Source organism: Eschrichtius robustus, chromosome 4 (genome assembly GCF_028021215.1).
Source record: "Eschrichtius robustus isolate mEscRob2 chromosome 4, mEscRob2.pri, whole genome shotgun sequence".
In the NCBI taxonomy this organism is placed as follows: domain Eukaryota; kingdom Metazoa; phylum Chordata; class Mammalia; order Artiodactyla; family Eschrichtiidae; genus Eschrichtius; species Eschrichtius robustus.
The window spans coordinates 35,574,966-35,598,482 of record NC_090827.1 but is presented as its reverse complement, the minus strand read 5'-3'; the positions used below and the strand labels follow the sequence as shown (position 1 = coordinate 35,598,482).

The following is a 23,517-nucleotide window of genomic DNA, read 5'->3' as shown; positions in this document are numbered from 1 at the left end:
GTCCTGAATTTTTCAGGTTATAGGATTTACATTTGTGTAATCATTACACGTGATTTCATTTTTTTAAAGTCAACTTCCAGGTGCGAAGTAGTGTTCTGGGTGGTTTAGAAACATGACTAATGACTCAAGTCATTTCAGAGAAATACTCACTTTCATAACTATATTGATGAAAAACTTTAATGTTCTATATGTAAATATCCTAGAGTGTCTCTCGAAACTAGCTTTTAAAATTATATCGTATAACACAACTCTTAAATGTTCAGAGACTGGGAAGGAAGGATATATGACTGCTCTCAGGAGATTTAGCTTGAATTAGCCTGCAAGTTATGCTGTCCATTTAAAGTATGTTCCTGACAAATCATAAAGATGGAGAAGTATGTCCAAAATGTTTTCCTTAGTCATGTGAGAAGCAGCAATGTGTCCAAATATTCACATTATACTTCGTACTTTGTTACTAATACCGATAGCTTTGTGTACACATTGTGCTTCTGGGAGCGTACATCACTGCCTGAACCAAATGGGCAACAAGTAATTTACAAGCAGTACTTTAGGGTTTCTTCTGTTTGCCTAACGCTTTTTTTCTTTTTTTTCCAAAGAAGGTTTAACTTTGGACCAGGGTCAGAGGCCATAATGCCAGAACCACCACTAGACATTTGAGGCTTCCAGACCCTCTGTGGTGGCTTCAACCCTGGCCTTCACGGGCACATGGCCGCCTGACAGCCTGAGTGTTGCCCCTGGAGTCAGGACTGGACCAGCAGCCCAGCTCTCCCAGGCTCAGCAGAAAGCCCTTGTGTCAATGTTAGACTGTCTTCTTATTCCTTCCCATCCTTTCCCCTCGTTATGTGTAGCTTTATGGAATTGAAACCATGCCCTTCTTCCAGAAATGTCAAATTACTGAATTGTTTCTGCTGAGCATCTGGAGAGAATGAACCTCTAGTGAATTTAATTAGTTCAGCCAAGCTGTCTTAAAAGGGAGACAGATACATTCATAGAACGGCAAATGGAAGATCTGCGGTGTGGGGAGCCACACCTTTCAAAAAGACACTGACTTCTGACATCATACTTTTGAAAACGGTTAACCCAATGTCCAAAATGTTGTCCTTAGTCATGTGAGAAGCAGCAATGTGTCCAAATATTCACATTATACTTTGTACTTTGTTACTAATACCGATAACTTTGTGTGCACATCGTGCTTCTAGGAGTGTATATCACTGCCTGAACCAAATGGGCAACAAGTAATTTACAAGCAATACTTTAGGGTTGCCTCTGTTTGGGTAATGCTTTTTTTCTTTTTTTTTTCAAGCTCACTGACTGAAGCCTCAACCAAGCATGATCACAGGCTACCATGAGCCCCTCTCTTCCCTGCGCTCAGCCCTCTCAATACCACATCAACTTCTGGACAGCCCCTCACCAAGCACCAATGACTCCTCAAAATCAGGTAGCTGAATGATTTGAAAATAATGTCCCTCTACACTTTGGAACCTTGAGATTAACCCATGTTTCAGAGTAAATCCTAAAACCCTCCTTAGGGACTTTTAATAAGTAGTTAACAGCCGTTCTAATTCTCATTCAGCTCTCAGGAACAATTCCACAGGGTCAGCAGAAAAGAGACAAAACCCCAAAACAAAGAGTACTGATGACTTTCACGTAAGTACAAGATCAGGTCTAGTCCTATAGTTTTGAGATAAACTCTTCCCTGGTGAACACATGGACGTTCTAACCAATTGACTACGAATATTCCTCTTTGAAGAAAATGAAGCATCTATTGAAAAACACAGAGAATCATAAGGTGATTGTAACAAGAAGTATGTTTTTCTTTTTTAAGAGAAATTGTGGGGCATGGCCTTTCATTATGATATTTTAAAGAAAACACTCCAGTGTGTTCATACTTTCAATGTGGTTAAAGTTAATTTTTTCTGACTTCCAACTTCCTTAAAATGTGCCTTAATATATATACATTTTTTTCATTTCTGTGCCTTCATATTTCATATTTGGCAATTGACTTGTGTCTTTTAGGAAACAGGACTGGGCAGTACTGAGCTGGGAGCATCATTTCTCATTTTTCCATAGCTTGCTTAGTGACCCTTTGGCAAGTGACTGGCTTCAAGTTCAGTGATCTAGACAACAGCCTTATGGTATAGCGAAAGCAAGGAAACATAGATTAAAGTAACTAATGCACTGCTGAATTCAAGATATTCCTTGTTACCCCCTTGTCAAAACAATTGTGTATTTAACCTTCATTCGACAAATATTTATTGAATATCTACTACGTGTTAGGCATTGTACTTGGCACCAGGGATAAGACAATCAGTGAGAACCAATTCCTACCCTCCAGGAACTTACCCATGGAAGCAGATAGCAAAGTAAGTTTTCAGTTGTTTCATTCCTCCCATAACTGCTTTACGATGCTGATTTGGGGTGAGGGTATTTAAACAGTGCTACACGATTAGAAATATGTATGGCCCAAACACAAGTATTAAGGAGAGTAAATACCAACTCTGGGTAACTTCTGACACAGTATCACTGAGGTTTCTCCACTCTAAAACTTGGTAAGAAAAAGAAAAAAAATCTTGGTTTTATAACAGATAAATTATTAATTGTCATTTATTAATTGTCATTTACACGTCTGTGTTTCACTGGCACACTCTCAGGAAAGGAACAAGGGGACTTGGAAACCAATGTGGGCCCCTCCTAGTGCAAACCTGTGCTTCTTAGACTGGAACCTTTTGCTGTTTAGAAATGACAGATAGGTTTGTTTGAGAATTATTAGCTCAGATACAATAGCAGGTGTATTGGTTTTCTCTTGCTGCTATAAAAAAAATCACCACGAACTTAGTGGCTCGAAACGATCCAAATCTATTATTTTAAAATTTGTAAGTTAGAATCAAACATGGGTCTTACTGGGCTAAAATAAATGTGTTTGCAGGGCTGTGTTCCTTTCTGGAGGCTCTAGGGGAGAATCCATTTCCTGTCCCTTCCAGCTTCTAGAAGCCATCTGGCATTCCTTGGTTGATGTCCTCCCCCCTCCGTCTTCAAAGCCAATAACAGCAGGATGAATCCTTCTCATATCTCATCACTTTGACCTCCGCTCCCCCTTCCACTTTTAAGAATTTGTGATGACACTGAACCCACCCAGATAATTCAGTATAATCTTAATTCCAGTGCAACCTCAATTCCCCTTTGCCATGTAAAGTAACGTATTCACAGGTTCTGGAGATTAGGATGAGGACATCTTTGGGGGAGGGGCATTTCCTGCCTACCACATGGCTATTTTAATCTATTTTTTAAAAGGATCCAAAGCATTGATGACTTGAGCCATCTTGGCCGTGCCCTGCTGTGAACACCCTGAAACAGGGGGCTGGTGAACTTCACCTATACATTCACAGAGAGATACCTAAGGAGAGCGCTTTCACAGCAAGCATTCTCCCTCAGCTGTGAGTATTGCAAGAACAACCAACACTCTTCAGAGTGAAGTGAAAGCACCTTTCAGAATGGAGGAGGAGAAGGCGGAGACCATCTTTTAACATGTGGGCATAGATGAATTCAGTCAAGAGCAAAACTCCTGTGTTAATCACAGGATGCAAAGAAGGTAAAATTCAATGTGGGCAAACCATTTCTATGGAGGATTGGAGGATTTTAAATGGAGGATTTTAAACTCACTAAAACTGTGTTATTTTGCTTTGTTCATAAGTTTTGAAACACACTGTAGGGTATTCATTTCTCCAACAACTCCTGGAAGAGATGAGAAGCATTGCTTTTCAATAGTTCCAAAAGTCTAATTTGGTCTCAGAAAGGAGTCAATCCCCTGAGGCCCCTGACTTAGTTTATGGGAGGGACTGCATGATGTGGTCTGTGCTATACCAAAAAATGTACTTGGTCCTTGGCCCTGGATCTTGGCACAGAGCTCCTAAAACCATTGGAATTTCCTGAGTGAAAGGAGTGTCTTTTGTACTTCATAATGAGCCCTGTCAACCTTACCTGAGTTTATGCTAATGAAGGGACTCTTGGTGGGCCCCCAGCTAGCTTCAGAATGGAGGCTGGTAGCCAGAGGAGCCAAAAAATGTGATCGAAGGATTGGAGCTTTCAGTCCCACCCACCAACCTCCAGGGAGGGGAGACGGACGGGAGGTTGAATTCAATCATCGATGGCCATGATTTCATCAATCATAGCTGCCTAAGAAGCCTCCATAAAACCTTAAACAATGGAGTCCGGAGAGCTCCCAGGTTGGTCAACACACTGAGGTGCTGGAGGGTGTGGAAGTGCTGGAGGTGCCCAGAGAGGGCACGGAAGCTCCATGTCCCCCTAACTCCCATACCTTGCCCTGTGCATCTCTTCCATCCAACTGCTCCAGAGTTATAGCTTTTATAACAAACCTGTAAATAGTAAGTAAAGCAGTTTGCTGAGTTCTGTGAGTCTTTCTATGAGTTATTGAGCCTGACGGGGAGCTTGTGGGAAGCAGAAATGTGGGTAGCGTGGGCACCCCGTTTGTAGCTGGTACCTGTAAGGGAGACAGTCTTGTAGGACTGAGCCCATCATCTGTGGAGTCTGGGCTAACTCCAGATAGTGTCAGAATTGAACTGAGTTGTTGGACACCCAGTTGGTACTGGAGAATTGGTTGATGTGAGAAAAACAAAACAAAACAAAACACCTCTGTCATTTGGTGTCAGAAAACACTCGAGAAAAAATCCAAGAGGTTCTTTAGCCCATCCTCCTTTCTAGGGGGAAGGAGGTCATGGTCAACTCTATCGAAGAAGTTGAAGTTAGACTTGGAATAATTTGGTAGTCTTCCTGTCATACAAATTTTACTTTGGAAATGAACATTTTAATAAAATATCTTGTGCCATTTTATTACTCACTCTTTTGGCTTTTCTTACCTTCACTGTTCTCTGAGCATGAAACCAGCCACAAAATACTGAGGACCTATCACTCATAGTACTAATTCTCCCCTTTTCTTTAACATTTCCTCTATTTTTCCACATTTGGCTTTTCTTTTAAATAAGTCTGTAACTTATTCTAATTACTCTTTTGGTTTCCTGATAACTGAATGCTCTTCACGGCATTGTCTTGTCTCTGTAAGGCCTCTTCTCTGCTTAATTGTATTTACCCACTGTTCTAGTTCTTTAGGAAAGTATTTATAATTTTCAAATGCTGGCAGGACCCATGCTTACCTCGACCATACCCGCCTGACAAAGAGGTCTGTCCTGCTTCAAATGAATTTGGAGAGCTGCTAGGAGATACCCAGCAATTCAGAGCTTTTAGGAAGTGTTTTATGGGGTGTATAACTTCTGGTATGTAGCAATTGGTCCATGTCAAATCTACATTTAGGATTGTACAATTTATCTTCTGAAGGTAGCAAATGCAAAAACAGACTAGAAAAGTACAAATGAGAGGATAAAAGATACCCTAGATGGAGACCAGCTATCTCAAAGTCACACTACCCTCTTCAACAATTCTCTTCCCCACTCTTTTCAAGCATAAACAAAATAAATCAGTCACAAAGGGTTTAAGTTATGACCTACACAGAGGGAAGATACTAGAAGCGGTTATTTTCTAGAATTTACAGCTTCCCAGCTGCTTCTTATTCCAGGTACTAATATTCTTTTGACATCTCATGCCTATGGGGAAAAAAGTATGTACACATTCAGTTACATATGTAAAAACTGTTATGGTCACAATAATTTATGTATGGGTGTACATGATTTATTTTATACAAACTTTATATTTGTCAAATGGAATCAACTTTCATGTTTCTATTTTTCCCTAGGCTTTTTACCATTTGAACTGTGATATTTGATACAGGATGGCACATTAGAGAGTGGATTGACTTGTCCCTTTTACATTGTTCCAGGCAGCAATTAGCTGCTGTAGAACCTTTAATATATGCTGCCCAGTGAATCCAATATGGTATCAGGGAATGGCTTGAGCACTAAGGGCTCTTTGGCTCAATATGTGTCAAGTGTTAATAATATCTGTCATGTTCCAAAGTTCAGTTCTCCAAAACATCTTCTCTAAAAGAAAACAATGCTTCAATAAAACTAAACAGTGTGGAACATCTATTTGAAATGATTACAAAATACCAAAGCTACAAAAAGTATAATAAACTCTTCTTAAAAACAAAATCCTAAACCAGTTTGCAAGGCAGAAATAGAGACACAGATGTAGAGAACAAACGTATGGACACCAAGGGGGGAAAGCGGGCTTGGGGGGTCGTGGTGGTGGGATGAATTGGGAGATTGGGATTGACATAGATACATTAATATGCATAAAATGGATAACTAATAAGAACCTTCTGTATAAAACAGTAAATAAAATTCAAAGCAAAAACAAAAGCAAAAACAAAATCCTAGCACTAAACACTTTTCTGAAGAAGGAAATGTATAGAGACGTTGGCAACACTTAACGAAAGCAAAGCTCTTACGCTGTATGTTTAGGGTACCTGAGAAATTAACAAAAGTTTGACAAAAACTACAAGAATATTCATGGAATTAAAAATGAATAAAAATGATAATTAAAAAAGACTAACTACCTTAAACTCTTCTATTGCAATCTACAGGTTTAATACTTGCTGGACCTTAGATTTTTAAAAGTACACATTTCCTGTATAAAACAGGGTATTCAAATATCTTGTAATAAACTAAAATGGAAAATACTCTGAAAAATATTATATAGATAGATATAAAAATTATATGTATATAACTGTATCACTTTGCTTATACCTTAAGCTAACACTATATTGTAAATCAACTACACTTCAAATAAATAAACAAATAAAAATGTTAAAAACACACATTTTTAGACTGAATTATAAATGAGTAAAATATTGGGCAGCTACATTATTAGTCACAGCAAAATGTCAGATATGTAAATTAGGAACTAGACCAATTCTCCACTAGACTGTAAGCTTCTTAAAGGCAGGGACTTCCTCTTGGTATTTCTAGTGTCTTACAAAGTAGGACAAAGTGTCTCACAGTGGAAGGCTTGTCATAAAAGGTAACATGTATTGAGCTCTTACTATGCGCCAGAAACCACGCTAAGTGATTTGCAAGCATTATGCTGTTTAAAACTTTATAACAACTCTGGAGTTTAATACTATTTTATTATTATCTTTATTTTCTGGATAGGGACACAGAGGCACGAGGATTTGAGTAACTTGCTCCAAATGTGCAACTAGAAGGGGCAAAGCAGAGATTATCTGATTGGAGGAGAAATAATGTAAACTGTTATGTTCTACCACCTCACCAAATATTTCCTAAATGAAAACATGAACAAACACAAAATAGATAGTATTCCCTCATCAGCACCCATTGTTCACGGACTGAGGCAGTACTGAAACAGTCTTACTTAAGTTTACAAAGCTGTGCGGGAGAATAAAATGAAGCTTATATATCAGTTATTTTAACCCAAAGGTTAATTTAGGCTTAAGGCAAGGTGCTGATAAACCGACTATCTGGGAAAAAAATCCTGACTTATGTACATTTCCATGGTGTAAATACTCTTGCCATGGCCAATTTCAAACTGGCAACTTGATGTCTGACGGTGGTGTGTGAAGAGGTGAGCACATCAGCTCTGGTAAACCCTGGACCACCACTGTAGGACATTTCTATTCTCCTTCAAGCCTCTTTTATTTTTTTCCCCACTAGTATTGGGCTCTTATCTTTTATCTCCTGCTTTACAATTTTATCAAACCTATTCCTTTCAATGCGAAGCACTCAAATCTTTTTGTGAATTGAAACGGGGTTCAAAATATTAAATAAATCATTAATTTAAGATGAGGGAGGAGGTACTTTTTTTTACTGGATTTTAGATGAAACTATACGTAAAAACTAGCATACCACCAAAAAATAGAGTAGAACGCTCAACAATCCTTTCAAGGAGTTTATTTGGTTATTTCAGGGGCAAGAAAGGCAACGGAAAACTCCTTGGTAAAAATCTCTCCTCCCTCTCATAAAGTTGCTCAGATAATCAAAGAAGACAATAAATGCAAAATCATTTTGTAAATTCCAATGTGCAATTTGAATGGAAGATACAGCTATTACAATGGACAGAGAGGTAAGAGCCATCCTTAAACTCAATTGATCCATAAAACAATCAGATATTGGAAGGGAATGTGATTTTGAAGTAGAGAATGTGTAGCCCTACATTTGAATCAGATGAGGAATGCATTTAAATTATGTAGAGGGAGTATTATCTTGCCGGCTACCATCTGAAGAACTTCTGGACTTCAGAAAATTGCAGGCATGGAAAGGCACAGTTATACTTATATTTAGCACCAGGCTTACCACATAGTTTTGATAAAGATCTGTCTATATCTCTTCAGAAGATTTAGATGGTATGTGTTACCAGTGGCTTATTAATGAATGATTTGCAAGACTCGAGGTAATCTGAATTTTTATCCTAGCGTTGAAACATATACACCTGGCTACTGTAGGAATCTTACTTTTTTTTTTTTTCAGTTAAAAATATATATAGTGTTTGTATACTCTAAAGTTAAACATAAAGTGATTTCTATAGTAAACAAGCAAAAGGAATGGGAGAAACAAATTAACCCCAATATTTGTTCTCTAATAATACAGATGGCAAGTCACAATATTTTCTCCCCTCTGAAAACAAACTCTATGTAAAAATGCACTTCCGAGATTTAAGATAGAAAAATATGCATTCTTGATATTGGCAAACAGCTAGGAAAATTACCTCAGAGCAATATTACAGATAAAAGACACTGAATTTAGACGCAAATTTGCATATCCAGTTATGAACTAAGAATCTAAAATTATTCAAACAGTATGTGAGAGTATGTACATCCATTAAAAAATATACATATAGGGCTTCCCTGGTGGCGCAGTGGTTGAGAGTCTGCCTGCCGATGCAGGGGACACGGGTTCGAGCCCTGGTCTGGGAAGATCCCACATGCCGCGGAGCGACTGGGCCCGTGAGCCACAATTGCTGAGCCTGCGCGTCTGGAGCCTGTGCTCCGCAACAAGAGAGGCCGCGATGGTGAGAGGCCCGCGCACTGCGATGAAGAGTGGCCCCCACTTGCCGCAACTGGAGAAAGCCCTCGCACAGAAACGAAGACCCAACACAGCCATAAATAAATAAATAAATAAATAAATAAAATATTAAAAAAAATACATATAAAAATATTAAAAATATACATATCCCCAAAGATTTGATTATGCTACAAATAAAGGAAATATTTGTTTATGTTTGGGGAGTTTCAATTTTTACTTATCTCACTCCCTCAAGGATTTCCTTCGTAGGATTATTCTTAAAGTGTAAATATTTAAAAAAAAATTATTAAGTTGACAAATATTGGGCAAGCCTTATTAGAAAAGCAACTAATTCCTCTGGAACAAGGAAGACGATTTAGAAAATATCTTAACTCCTTCAAACCCCAAAACTGTATTTTACTTAATGGGTAAGAAGAAGTGTCATTCTATCGTCTCACAGCTTGGAAATATCTTTCTTAGAATGACTTGGTCTGTCATAAAGAAAAATAATTTTTCATAGTTTATTAATAAAGGTCTAACAGACGTAAGGATTATTAACTTTTATAAGAAAAAGAGTAAAAATTTTAATGAAATTATTAGAAATATTAAATTTTCGTATTGAAAGCTAAAGAAATACAATGAACTCACGTGATTTCATTTACCATCTTTAAAGCTAAAATCTTTGCGGCATAAAGTCTGACCATTTTATTTTAAACATTAAACCCAAGGCTATAAAGCATGTTTCACTTGATATTTTCATCTGATTTATACCTTTGTAGTCTGAAAAATCTTTTGTCTCCTGTCAGAAAATGGAAGATTCAGGGTCCTTCCAATGAAAGAAAAGAAATCACAATATTAAGGATTAATGCCTCACTCTAGCTAAGGGTACAAAATTGTTTTAAATGAATTTGACCTCTTGCTTTTATAAAGTTGGTTTTTTATGACGTGTGGCTAATATGATGGTCATGCCGCTAAAAGCATTATCTTCACATCATTAGATAGAAATACAACACTAGGATACTTGAGTTTCCTAGTCATGTTTCACTGCTCTTTGCCATTATATATTTCCTATTGTTACTCGAAAGAACTCAAATTGACTTATATGAGAACAAACATTGAACAATTAAGTAAGATTATTGCTTTGAAAAGAAACCTTGAAAAAACCCCCAAGAGTTTAGACCACCAAGGAGCACTAATAAATTTAAGAAAATATGAGGTTTCCTCTACGTGACTTCTCTTGAAAAGTTATGCAATAGATTGCTTCAACTTCAAGGTCATATAAAAATTATGGTACTTTTGAGATTACTTTCTGAGTAGAGTTTGCATTTACATCATTTAGATGTCAATTAAACTTGCAATTTACCCAAATAGTAAAATGAAATTCTTTGAATCTGATATTTTCGTTGATCACTATTTTACAAAATGATCAAATTCTAGCAACAGAGCAACATTAAAAAACGATCACGCCAAACCTTCATTTTTACATTAAAAAGTCATTCTTACTCCAAAATATCATTAGTTACAAATCAACATTTAGTAAACAAACATTTGCTATGCCTCAGATATCCAAATTAAGCAACTCTTTCTGAAATTTGATATATTACATATTTATAGTAATCTGAATAAAAGTAATGAATATATATTTCTGGAAAAATGCATCTTGAATATTAAATTAGGTAACAATTTAAAATATAAATTTTTGCCGTTCCATGTTTTCTATAATCAGGAACGTATGATACTATATGGCATTAAGTGTGGGAACTATATATTACAGATATCTGAAAAATCTGAAGTCCAGATTAAAGATATGAAAGTAATTATAAAATCAGAATAGGACTTATGAAGAAAGACTAAAGGGAGGGCTGGTATTTCTTAAGTTCACAAAAGAAAAAAATCTGAGTGCACATAACTTGCTTCAAATACATGAAGATTTATTTTAAGGAGGGCAGTGTCTAGCTGTTCACCTTTTCCAGGGAAGTTTCACCAGGAGGACTGTTTTCAGTGCGAAAGAAGCTCTGTTCCCTATAATTCTTAATATAATGGAAAATTTGCTTTACATATTTAGGGATAATATAATTTTGGACCAAAAGGCAGAACTTGAGGACACTTCTGATATTCAAATTGCCTGAATTAGTGTTCTTAGTGAACTGAGGGAAGAGCCAAACAGGAAAAAGAGCAGAGTTTTCTAATATGTTTATAATTCGACATTTGTAGCAATGTGGACAGAACTGATGACACACTAATTGCCCCGTTTTCATTCACAGAATAACCATGCAGAGACTAGTTCCTGGTTCTCAAACATGGGGCAAATGAAGTGTTTACAAAGGTTCCACTTTCCCAACCGCCAGCGCCCCCCCTCCCCCATCATCCACAGTGCGGTTACCATTTATGCTCACTCACTGCACAGCTTTGCTCTCAGATTCCAGCACTCCACTCAATCATCGGGGGGCAAATATGGTGAGTCAGTTGCTCCCAGGTCATTAGGCATCAAATTCCTATTCGTTGGTGTCGAGGATGGGCCCAGGGGTTTAGACAGCCTAGGTTTGCAACTTGGCTCTGCCACTTGTTAGCTTTTTACATGAGAAAGTTACTCAGTTGACTCACCTTCAAAACAGGGACATTTGCTATCTCAAAAGTTGTTGGGAGGTAGTTAATTGAAAGAGTGTAGAGTGGGCTCTGACACAAGATGATGTTCGTCAGAAGTCATCCAATGTTACTATACGCCACGGCCAGCTATTGTATTCTAGTTGGGGGAAGAGTCTTTAGACAAGTAAGCCTACAAACAAATGCATAATTCAATGTTGGAGAGGACTAAAAACAAAAGAATAGGGTGTTATTGGAATGCATATCAGGGGGAATCCAATTTAGACTAGGGCGGGTCAGGCAAGGCCTCTCTGAAGACATGCATTCAAGTTGAGACTTCAGGAGCCAGACAACGAAAGGGAAGAAAAGTCCAAGGAAAGAAAGAATAGCATCTCCCAGAGAGACACTTCATTAATATTGGGTATAATTCTTTGGGAAAAGAGAAATGTAAGGAAAGAGTACAAAAGTACACACACTCTTCCATTCCTGCTCTCTGACCGTGGAGAGTTTTAGGGATCTGAGGTCACGGATGAATAGAGTGAAATAAAGGTGGGTCTTTAATATGAGAGCTGGGTTTGAATCCCTGCTTTGTGACTTACAAGCTGTTTGACTTTGGGGAAGTAATTTAACACACTTGAACTTCAGGTTTTTTTTTTTTTTTTTCTATTGTAAATGAATTATAACTTCTACTTCATCAGGTTTCCTTTTTTAATGAAAAATACAATAAAAATTTTAAGTTACTAACACTCAACTGGTCCATATTAGCTGCTCACTAATTAGCTCTTTTCTACCTCATCGTGAGGGATGGAGCGATGGGCTTGTAGTTCATGTACATGACAGTAGGCAACAGAGTGCTATCCTTAAATGTAAGGAAGGATTGAGAGTTTAGGATTATATCCAGGGATGAATAATCATTTATTCATTCATCAATTATTCTAACAGAGCTATAACCTCAAACCAAAATGTACAATATAAGATCAGCTGTAAAAGAAATGATAATTCGATTATTCTTCCTAAGCACTTATAGTTTTTTTCATCTTGATAGGGAAAACTATCTTTTCTGTCTTGACGGTTTCAAGTGGAAAACTACGGTTGGGTAAAATGTTTGATTTGTTTCTCATTTGATGGCATGTGTGACAAAGTGACTTTCAGGGTGAGGACTTTGGAAAGGGCATTGCTGATGGCCTTTGGTTTTCTCATGTGTGGCATCTGCAGTAAAGCTGCTTGTTTTACTGTATATTTGTAATTATGTGAAATCAAATTCCTTAATTTGATTGGTTCCTTAACCAATTTTAAAAGGCCATCTTTATAAAGGAAATCTAAATCTACTTACTTATTTAATTACATAAATAAAGATACTTAATGTTTGTATTTATACATAACGTGTGAATATAAAAAAAAGAAAATATAAACACAAACACATTAGCAAAAACTACATAGATACTTTAAGAATCATCATATGGTTAAAAAAGCAAATTTCCAGAAGCAGCAGTTCATCAGCCGAATTATGGACACAAATATCAGTAATATCCACAAACTGTCTTGTTCTGCTCTTTCTTAAATATTTCCAGACACAAAATATATTGCCTTTTATGTTACACCTATAAGCCTAGAGAGTGGGAATCAGGAAATGTGAAATTACCAATCAAAATTAATATGCATAATATAAAACCTTTTAAGGATTTTTTTTCTTACACTTATAGCCAAAATGTAAGGCCATGTTGATGTGAATATTAGAAATCCAAGTATCCAGAAACCCACATTTTATCACTGTAAAAATGATAAAGGAAGTCATTTCTTTTATTGGAAAATGGGTAATCTTTTCATTGTGTGATAAACAGCAGACTATCACAGATACATGTGAGACTGTCTGGAGAACTCTCAAATATACAAGGAACATTCTTTTGTATAATACCACACATGATCCTAGAGTAGTCTAGAAGCAGGAAATGGCCCGAGACAGAACTGCCCTTACTGATGCTGGGGTGCCTTTGGCATCCATCCTTTGCTGTTGAGCTGCTGAAAACACAGATCAAGCTAAGTTTTCTTTGAATCAAGTAATTTCCTGATATAAATCTAAACGGAGGTAAGAAAACCATGGACAGGATAAAGGACAGCTCATTTTTCTTCTTCGGCTATGAGAGGTTTTTGTTTCTGTTGGCTGTGTCTGACGATAAGAAGAGCCTTACCCCACTTCCTACACACAGGTTTATAAAAAGCTCATCTGATCATTTAACTCTGCTTCCTTAAAACAATAACAAAACAAAGCTTTCTGACTCTCATTACCTAAAAAATAAGTTCAAGGGATTAGACAGGGAACACAAGACCCTTTACAAGACAGCCCTAACCTCTTTTTCCAGCCTCAGCTTCTGCCACGCTATCTCAATGCTACCTAGGTGTTCACATCCTGATGCCTTTGCACGTGGTTATTTCCTCTGCTTGGAAGACCATCCCCATCTAGTTGCTGGGGAAGAACTTATAGATCTTTTAAGACCCAGCTCCAGCTCTTCTGCAGTCTACTCTGATCCCAGAGCATGTCTCTCTCTTTTTCTTCCTAGCACTTTCTACATATTGCTAGGACACCATATCACTAGCCTATTATGTTGTGTTGATTGTACTTACCAGTCTCCCTACTCCATTAAGAAGAAACCTTGAATGGAAATCAAATCTGATTATTCTTTGACTGTATCCCAGCACTCAACCCAATGGCTGACACCTAATAGGCACTCAAATAGTTGGCTATATGAATAAAAGACTATAAGACCTATAGCTCCATCTCATGTATTATATATATCTTTGCCCCATGCTCTTCTAAGGCTCAATTTTATCAAATAAATCATTTAAGAGGATTTATCTAGAAAAGGTATTAGAGTAAAGCCTCAGTAAAAATAGAAAGTTAACTTCCACTTGGTATTAGTAGAACAAAGGAGCATATTGCTAAAATTTACATTGGATGGTTATGAAAAGCCTTTCTCTAATTGCAACTAGTAATGGTCTGTAAAATATTACTCTAAAATTGTTCTTCAAGTTGTAGACTTATCCAAGCAGTAGTTCAGACAAAAATACAAGGTAATTATTTCCCATTACGAGTTTACTATCATGCTGGTTTTCATGATAAATGTGTAAAAGAGAACTGATGATAATATAGTGGTCCTAGAATTACTTCCTAGAATTAATGTCACTAGAAAACATCAGGTAAAGTATTAAGGGATAATGCCAGACAATTTGTTTTTCTTTATAACTACTGGTCTAGAGCTTTAGAGCTTCAGAGCAAAAACACTAATAAAAGTCAGTCATCATTATGATGTCATTCTCATAATTTCCTTAGAAATAAACCAGCAAGTACAAAAAATATTTATAATGTACGACATCATCTATGTGCCTTTCCATTGCTTAAACTTTGGGTTATATTTAGTGAGATTTTCTGTTTGTTATAAAGAACATCTTCTAGATGAAACAAAATACATTACTAAAAGCCCTCTAAAGTCAAACTACCTTTGTGAATTGCACGTGTGCAGGAGTAGCTTAAACGCTATGGACTAAGCTTAAACTGTATGACCTAATCCAACAACTTATAAAAATATTTTTTTTCATTTTTGTGACCCTAACTCTTTGGAAGATATTTATCTGTCATTGAAATGGTTTAAGTATCTAAAAGGAGCTCCTAAATGATATCTGCCTACTGGTATGGCATGGGCCCTAGATGACATTTATAACATACCAAACTTGCTGGAGAAATAAGTGTGCCAATGACATTTATAGTTATAGTTTTTGGTGCTCTTACTTTAAACCCATAAAATGTCTATGGCCTTTAACCACATCCAATTTATGAGTAAGGACAACTTACACAGAATAGGAGACACAGGAGAATTGAGAAGTTTTGTGTACATGAGAAAGAATTCCCAATTCTTCCACTCCTGCATACAGCTTCTTAGATGATGCATTTCCTCATTTCTCCCGTTCTGCAACTGTTTCATCTGGCAGAGTTCATTAATGTTCACCCACTTGACACAGTCTCTTTGACATTTAACATGCTCCCCATGACATGTGTCTTTTGGTGTGCGAAATGGACTTGGAGAAACAACAGAACAAAAGAGCCTCAGGTTTCTTCAAATACATCAGACGGGCATAACCCTTCTCTGTAAGTTCTAATATTTAGACTCCCAATTTGTTTTGGCAGAAGAATCAAACTTCCCATTCATCTAAGATAGGGAAAGCCTTATCTCACCACAGGTGAGCCTTTTCCCCAAGATTTGCATGAATAATGCATTTTCACCTGTTGGCTGCTTGGGACTTCAAAAAAAGAATCTCCAATTAATTCTACAGAAGGACATTCTGTCAACCAACATCAAACGGACTCTTCTAGCAAACCACACTTAACTTCCTTTACAATCATGTTGCTCCAGGCCAAATCAAGCTTAGCTTCTTTTTCTGCTTCAACAAGATGTTCCAGGGTTGACCCATACTTGGGAACAGAGGCTGATGGGAGCGGGAGCATGATCTGAGTCTAGCTTTGTGTTAGTTCATTAGGGAATGCTCAGTGGAGAGAGCAGAGTTGGAAATCAGTGCTGATTCTGGAGCAAAATTTCTTCAAATGTTCACAGGTTGGTTTTTGGATGGTTATTGCACAATTACTAGAGTCAGACAGACAGGAATTTGAATCTTAGTTCTGCCAGTTTCTAGATATATATCATTGAGAAGATTATTAACTTTTCTGAACATGAGTTTCTTACCTATAAAATAGGAATAAAAATACCCAGATTATAGGGCTATTAATAACACCCAGAATTAAAGGAGGTGTACCTTAAAAAGTCTCTGAAATAGAGTGAAACTTCAAAACGGTACATCCCTTTCCCTATCAAGTTAAAAGGTGTATGTAAGTAGAGTATAAGGTGGTATATTCAACTTTGATAATGCTGAAGTGGCCTATAGACCAATAGCAAAAGGATTCCAAAAAGTTACTAGGCACCTGGAACACCAAAAGCACTCGGCAGATCAAATGACTTTTATAGCTTTATGGTCGGGAGATAATTCCCGATTGTGTGAAGAAGGAAGACATCAAAGCATCAGTTTAATCTAGGGCTACTCCACATCTAGAGCCAAAGAATTGGAAGATGCTCACTGATTCTTGAGCATATCTAATACATTTCCTTGGTTCCTACTTGTAGGAGACTGAAATATCCTCCTTGAGGCTGGTAGAAACTAAGCATTAAGTTTGTACTTGTTTACAGTCAATGCACTAACGTTTACCCTGAACTCTTCTACTTCTAGGTAGAAGACTGGTTGTCTAAGAGATGGATTTGTTCCACATTCAGGCCCTTGATTTGTCTGACCAGTACCATTTGTGGGGCTGTACTTTATAGCGAGCAGCAGCCCTTCTCCTCCACCCCAAAGCACTCTACTTCTATGAAAGCAATGCTTATTACAAGGTAGCTTTCCTGGGCAGGACACACGAAGAGAATATTATTAGGCTATCCAAGGAGTTATCGCACGGATGGCTGATGCCTAGACAGACAGACACAAGCAGGATTACCCGCTACATTATTCAGTCAAAACCAATGAATGATAAAAGGACTGACTGAATATAACAATCTATAGAGTGACAAAGCTGTGGTATATTACCAAAGAATAAATCACCCTTGCCCTGAAGACTTGATCGCTTATCTTAAGCCAATCTGTCATGGAGCCTAAAAGATAAAGAGTGATGCCTTGAACAGGAATGATTTGGAAAGAAATCCAGGCTAAGTATCTTTCTTTTCAGTGTTTATGCTTTCATACGTATTCTGAGAAACTTTTTGTCCCTGTGACTGCTGAGGCCCGACTAAGGTCTTCTAGGGAAGCTCTGACAACTACACGAGCTGCTTTGCTGAGTGTTGTGGCCTTAGGGCGAGGCAGCAAATAGCCAAATAGCTCTACATTCTCATTTCTTTGTCTTCTTCTTTCCACTCAGAGTCACTCACATCTTTAATAACCTTTTAGTAGTCTATATTAAGTCTATACCTTAATAGTCTAAGTTGTTATTAAAAACTTTATTTCTAAATACAATTTATTATGCATAAGCAGAGAGCAAAAGTCTTCCCGATAATTCCTTCTAGAAACATTTCCTATTTTTCCCTTTGTTTTCAATATTTCAAACACATCTTTAATCCTCCATTTCTTCCCCATCCTAACTCCAATAGCATCTTTAATCCCCAAAACACTACTCTTTTGAAAGATAATGACTTAATATACTCAGGCTCACAAGATAACAAAATATTGTATTTTAACCAGCCCTTTTCCTTGACTAACTTTTATGCTGTTTCTACTGATTTCTTTCATTTTTTTTTTTTTTTTTGACTTTGCAACGTTTCCCCAAGGACTGCTTCTCACTAATTTCCTGGCTCTGAAAAAATTCCCTTTCTTTAAGCTCGGTATCATAATAATACTTCTCCGAGCCTCCAGGGAGGATACGGAACTTAATTATATTATGGCCACTGTACTTTGGTGGCTCAACCACACTTATTTCTTAACCAATTCATATGCTACCGAAGGCGAAACCAAGAGTAACCACTCTTTATGCTTCAGCAACAAGCTGTTCCAAGAAAGCCGTTGTTTATAGTATTGAGAAACTGTTCCTCCAAGCCACATCCCAGTGTAATGTTCAGTTGGCAAAAAGAAGGTTGTATGTTGTTCAACAGGGAAATCTGCCTCATTCGACCACCCAAGAGGGCAGCAAAAATAAGTCACCTAGCAAAGGTGGTCTTTTATACAAAGGTCAAACAGAACTTTACTGGAAACTTTGGGTGGATTGGAAAGTCCTGGCTTAATATAGTGAACTGCATAATTTACCATGTGCTCAAATGTTACTGTTTAAGTAAAGCTTATTGTAAGATCAATGCATGCTCCGTTATGCTTTTTCTTTAAAAAAAAAAAGTGATTAAAAAGGAATAAAAAATGAAACAAGATGGCTTGTGCAAGATATTGCTTCCAAATCCTGGACACAACCCTTGATCAGCCCCCTTCTTACTCCTGTTTTCATTTTTGGGGGTTTTTTTTCCTTCTTCTTTTATTGGACTCTGTCTATAGTGACAAAGTGACAATAAAAGAAGAGGATTGAAAGGAGGAGAGGATACTATGGAAGTAGAAGAGAAAAAGAAGGAGGCTCGGTCATCATGTTGCTTATATCAGGCACAAAATATCAAGCTCAAGTTAACTGAAATTCCCTCAATTTTTAAAACATTTTGTTTTTAGTTACTTTGTTGCCATCATCAAGGTCATCTTTATGTCTATTTTATGATAACGAGTGAGTTAATGATCAGCCATGGTATAATTAAGGAAATTTGGTAATTTAGAAATTTATAAAGCTTAGGGTGACTATATGTCCTAATTTGCCTGGACACAGTTCTGGTCTATGTTCTAACAAAACTCTCCTTTCACTCGCAGAGGTATCCCAGTTTGGATGATAAATTAAATGGTCATGCTTAATTTAATACGTACTTCAATTATTGAGCATGCGCGAGGAGAATTTGGAAAGTATACTTTTAGATGAAAACATCAGCTCTTTGTACTGCAAATGGTGCCGCCAAAGTCTGGTATGCGGGAAGATGATATCAGTAGAGTCCCTGTTCCTCAGGAGAGACAATGTCAGTGAAAGGTGGTTAGTGCTACAGTAAAGGGTGTAACTTACGAAGAGTGCTCTTGGGCTATTCTGCATAGGGCAGAAAGAAGGCTGCAGTTATATAGAGGCAGACCTCGGAGATATTGCAGGTTTGGTTCCAGACCGCCACAATAAAGCAAAAATCACAATAAAGCCAGTTACACAATTTTTTTGGTTTCCCTGTGTGTATAAAAGTTATGTGTACACTATACTAGAATCTATTAAGTGTGCAATAGCATTCTGTCTTAAACAACAATGTACATACCTTAATTTTAAAATATTTTATTGCTCAAGAGTGCTAACCATCATCTTGGCCTTCAGTCAGTCATAGAAGTAACATCAAAGATCACTGCTCACAGATCACTATAACAAATATAATCAAAATGAAAAAGTTGAAAATATTGTAAGAATTACCAATATGTGACAGAGAGACACGAAGTGAGCAAATGCTATTGGAAAAATGCGGCCGAGAGACCTGCTCCACGCAGGGCTGCCACAAATCTTCAATTTGTAAAAAACGCTGTTATTTGTTAAACGCAATAAAGCGAAGTGAAATAAAATGAGTTGTGCCTGCATAGGCAAGGTTGCACTGTTAATGGTAGGAAGCAGCAGTGTATCCAGGGAGTCAAGATAATGGGTTGGGATTTGAGGTATATATACAAGCCCCAGGGGTGCCAATGACTAATGGGAATCCTACCTAAGTCATTTAGAGTAGAAAGCTACAGAATGCAATCAAAAACACCTATACCATTTTCTTTTCACTAGTTCCAAATACAGAACTCTCAAAACCAGTTCTTTGTAATGACGTCCTAAAAAATCAAAGCCCTGGAAATATAAACCACACAAAAAAATTAGGATTCGAGATAAGACTAAAATGTGCATTTAGAGAAACATGCTTTTTCAAGATATCCCTAATTTTGTTAAAACATCATTGTGTAAATGAATGTGGTGTCTTCAAGGATTGAAAGCAGCTTAACTTCTAAGAGAGGAGTGTATTGAGAATAACTAATTGACCACCTAAATCTGGGGTCAGCCAACTTTTTCTTAATGGGTCAGATAGTAAATATTTAAGCTTTTGAGGGCTTTTGAGTATAGTCTCTCTGTGGCAATTACTCAAGTCTGAAGTTGTAGCACCAAGGTAGCTATGGATACTACATAAAGAAATGGTGTGGCTATGTTCCCGTAAAACTTTATTTATAAAAACAGGCAGCAGGCCAGATTTGGTCTGTAGTTTGCTGACCCCTAATCTAAGTCATTACCACATAGTATGTCTTAAGTACACTTTACTTTGGCCCGCCAGTGGTATAATATCCACATATGTAGAGGCAGTTGGTATAATTTATTAATGCTTTAAATTCAATTATTTAACTAGAATCTTAATTTCCAAAGACCAACCATTACAACCACAGTGATCTTTTGTTAATTCTTTAACATTACTAAAACAAAAAGAAAATGATGTAATTAGCTCCTGTTTTTTTAACCATGGATCAACTTTTATACTTAAACTCCTCATAAATATAATCACACTTATTCTTTATTTCTTCTACAAAAATTAAGACTAAAGTAAATAGCACTTGCTCTGGTCATTCTGATCCGAGGTTCTTTATTTTAAAAAGAAAGTGAGAAACATTGGATTGCATATCAGTCGTCTAAGCAAATTAAGAAGGTTTCAAAATTCTTGGACAGGAACATAAAATCCTATGATCTGACAATGGAGCTTGATTCTGGAAGTTACTACTTTAATGTGGGACAGATGACAAAATCAGAGATTTGTTTTCAGTGTCTAAACTCTCTCAGTTTCTCCCTGTCTTTTTCTCTTTAAAACTATTTCTTCTTCTCTGAACCCAAAGATTCCCAAGCTTTGTCACCACCAAAACCTGCATTTGAGAAAAGAGCTGAAATTTGTTCCCACTAAACCAAAAAGACTGGTAAGGATAACAGTCAGCTTTCTCAGGGACATCTGAATTTTAACAAAAATCAAGCTAGTAAAAATCTGACTGATAATCTTTACAAAATATATTTCACACATCCTTGCTTTTGTAAATACAATTTTAACATTTTCTTAACGTCTTAGTGTTCTCCTTTAAAAAAAATGATCTCTTCTGTATTCTGTTTTCACACATTGAGATTGTTTTCCTGAAGGTAACTCTAATTATCAACAACGCTAATGCTGTTCCAGGTCTCTCTTTCCTTAGGAAACTCCATTTAATTGAAATATCATAGAGAAGACAATGCAGTTCTCTTTTTACACTTTGATACTGGGGGATGTTTCGAAAGAGATAAATCTAACCCAAGGTGAATAGTTTGGCAACAAGAACTGCCATGTGGAACTTCACTTTGCATTCATGGAGAAACACCGCATTTCCTTTAAGAGCACCTGAACAAGAGACAGGTATTGCCACCCTGACATGAATCTGCTGGCCGTGCTGTCTAGCTTTCAGGGAATGTATAAAGTTTTTTTCTGCCCTGCAAATGTGCTGCTTTCCTATCCTGCTCTCAGTCTCCACTTCTCAGTAAATCAGCCTCTAGGGTGCCCTGTGTGTCCTTCGTATTTCTAATCCACTGTCCACTGTCACTCAGAAACCTGAACATTCTGGGAAAACTAACAGCAAAACACCAGCCTTTTTAACTAATGAAGATTAATTTTATATTATAATTCAATGTCAACATGGCTCCATGTAGCTAACCAAACTCAAACAAATGATTTTGTTTTTCCAGGCTCTCGTTTCCTCAACTGTGAAATGAAAGAGCTAGGTTGAATGATTCCAAAGGTTCCTTCGACTTCGAAAGTTTTATAATTTTATGACTAAAGCACATGACACTCAGTGACAGCTATTTTCTTGGAAGCTCAGAAGCCATTTTTGCTTAATTATGCTTTCCCAGATCTGTCCCTAAAAGTCGATGTTAAACTCACGGCCAGACAAATGAGATGCTAAATCACAGTGCTGTGATCTAAGGGGTCCAGAATTTCTCCTAGGCAGTTCTGAAATCCAAAAAGCTTTGATAAGCAAAAGCTCTTTTATAAGTTTTGTGTAAAATTTATTTGCCCGCAAAACTAGATCTGAACTGTTGGGAAGAAGTTTACAGTCTTCCTTTAGTCCACTCAATTTGAATATTCAGATTTTTCTGCATATATATTAATATATTTTTTACATGGTGCTATCCCAGACCCCGTCAGGGTTGTTAGATAAAATAGATAAAATGTAATATGTGAACCATATTGACTAAGTATAAATCTGGAAATCCCTGAATTCTGAAACTTATCTAGTTTCAAGGGTTTCGTGTAAAGGGTGATGAGAGATGATGAACCTGATGTACTTCTAATGATGACCTGAAATCTACAATATTTCAAATTTTGCATCTAAGAATAAATGGTCCTTGGCATTATTTACATGTTTTCGTGATACGTTCATGTACATTCTTTGAAAACTGATCATTTTCACCATGTACCTTTTAAATTATTAATCAAAATATTCAGTTAAGAAACTAATACAACATTGTAAATCAATGATACTTCAATAAATAAATTTAAAAGTATTCAGTTAATAAGAAGTCCTCATTCCCTGTTATAAATAGAAATTTTATGCATTTTAGTATTTTTCAGGTCAATATTAGGAATATCTCATAAGAAATAAGTGAACAAGTAAATGGGGAGATGTTTGAACTTGCTTCGAAAGTAACCCCGGAATGCAAATCCAAAGGCCCTCATTTCCTCCATCTTTCTCTCCTTCTAATTCTATAAATCTCTATCTTCATGTTTACAATCAATTCATTGTATTCCATCAACATATGAAGACAGAATTTCTGGACTTTCCCCAGTTCCCCCGGCTCAAATAGAAGAAATCCAATAAACATTAAGTCGATGAATGAATCGGTCAATGAATGGATGACACACCTATAGCCATCTCCCCCATGTGGAGCAGAGCCGTGTTATTTTTGCAGATCCATAAAACACAGGGAAAACATTCAGTAAGTTCCTACACAGAGAACTTCGAAAAACAGATTATTCCTTTGAGCTGAATTCCACAACTCTGTCGCCCTTTGGATCAAACAGTAGGTAGCTTTATTACCATCTCTGGGTAATAGTCCTCTAGCTGGATTCCACCTGAACCTTCCATGGGTGAAAAGCCAGTTTCAAAGAAAAATACCTTCCCATCATTTGACATAATCAAATGGCAGAATGAAAAGGCTGACAAGGGGTCAGGGTGATGAAATAAAACAGAAGGGTCAAGTCATTGCCACTTTCTACATAAGCAAATTAAACACTGGTTTTAGAAAGAATGGATATGACAGACAATGGTATAATATATG

The 23,517-nt window shown here is 37.0% G+C and overlaps 1 protein-coding gene across 3 annotated transcripts in view; it reads right to left on the bottom strand.

The window, feature by feature from the left end:
• Positions 1 to 23,517, bottom strand: part of HHIP (hedgehog interacting protein) — a 91,895-nt gene that overhangs the window by 36,177 nt on the left and 32,201 nt on the right. The window lies entirely within an intron of this gene.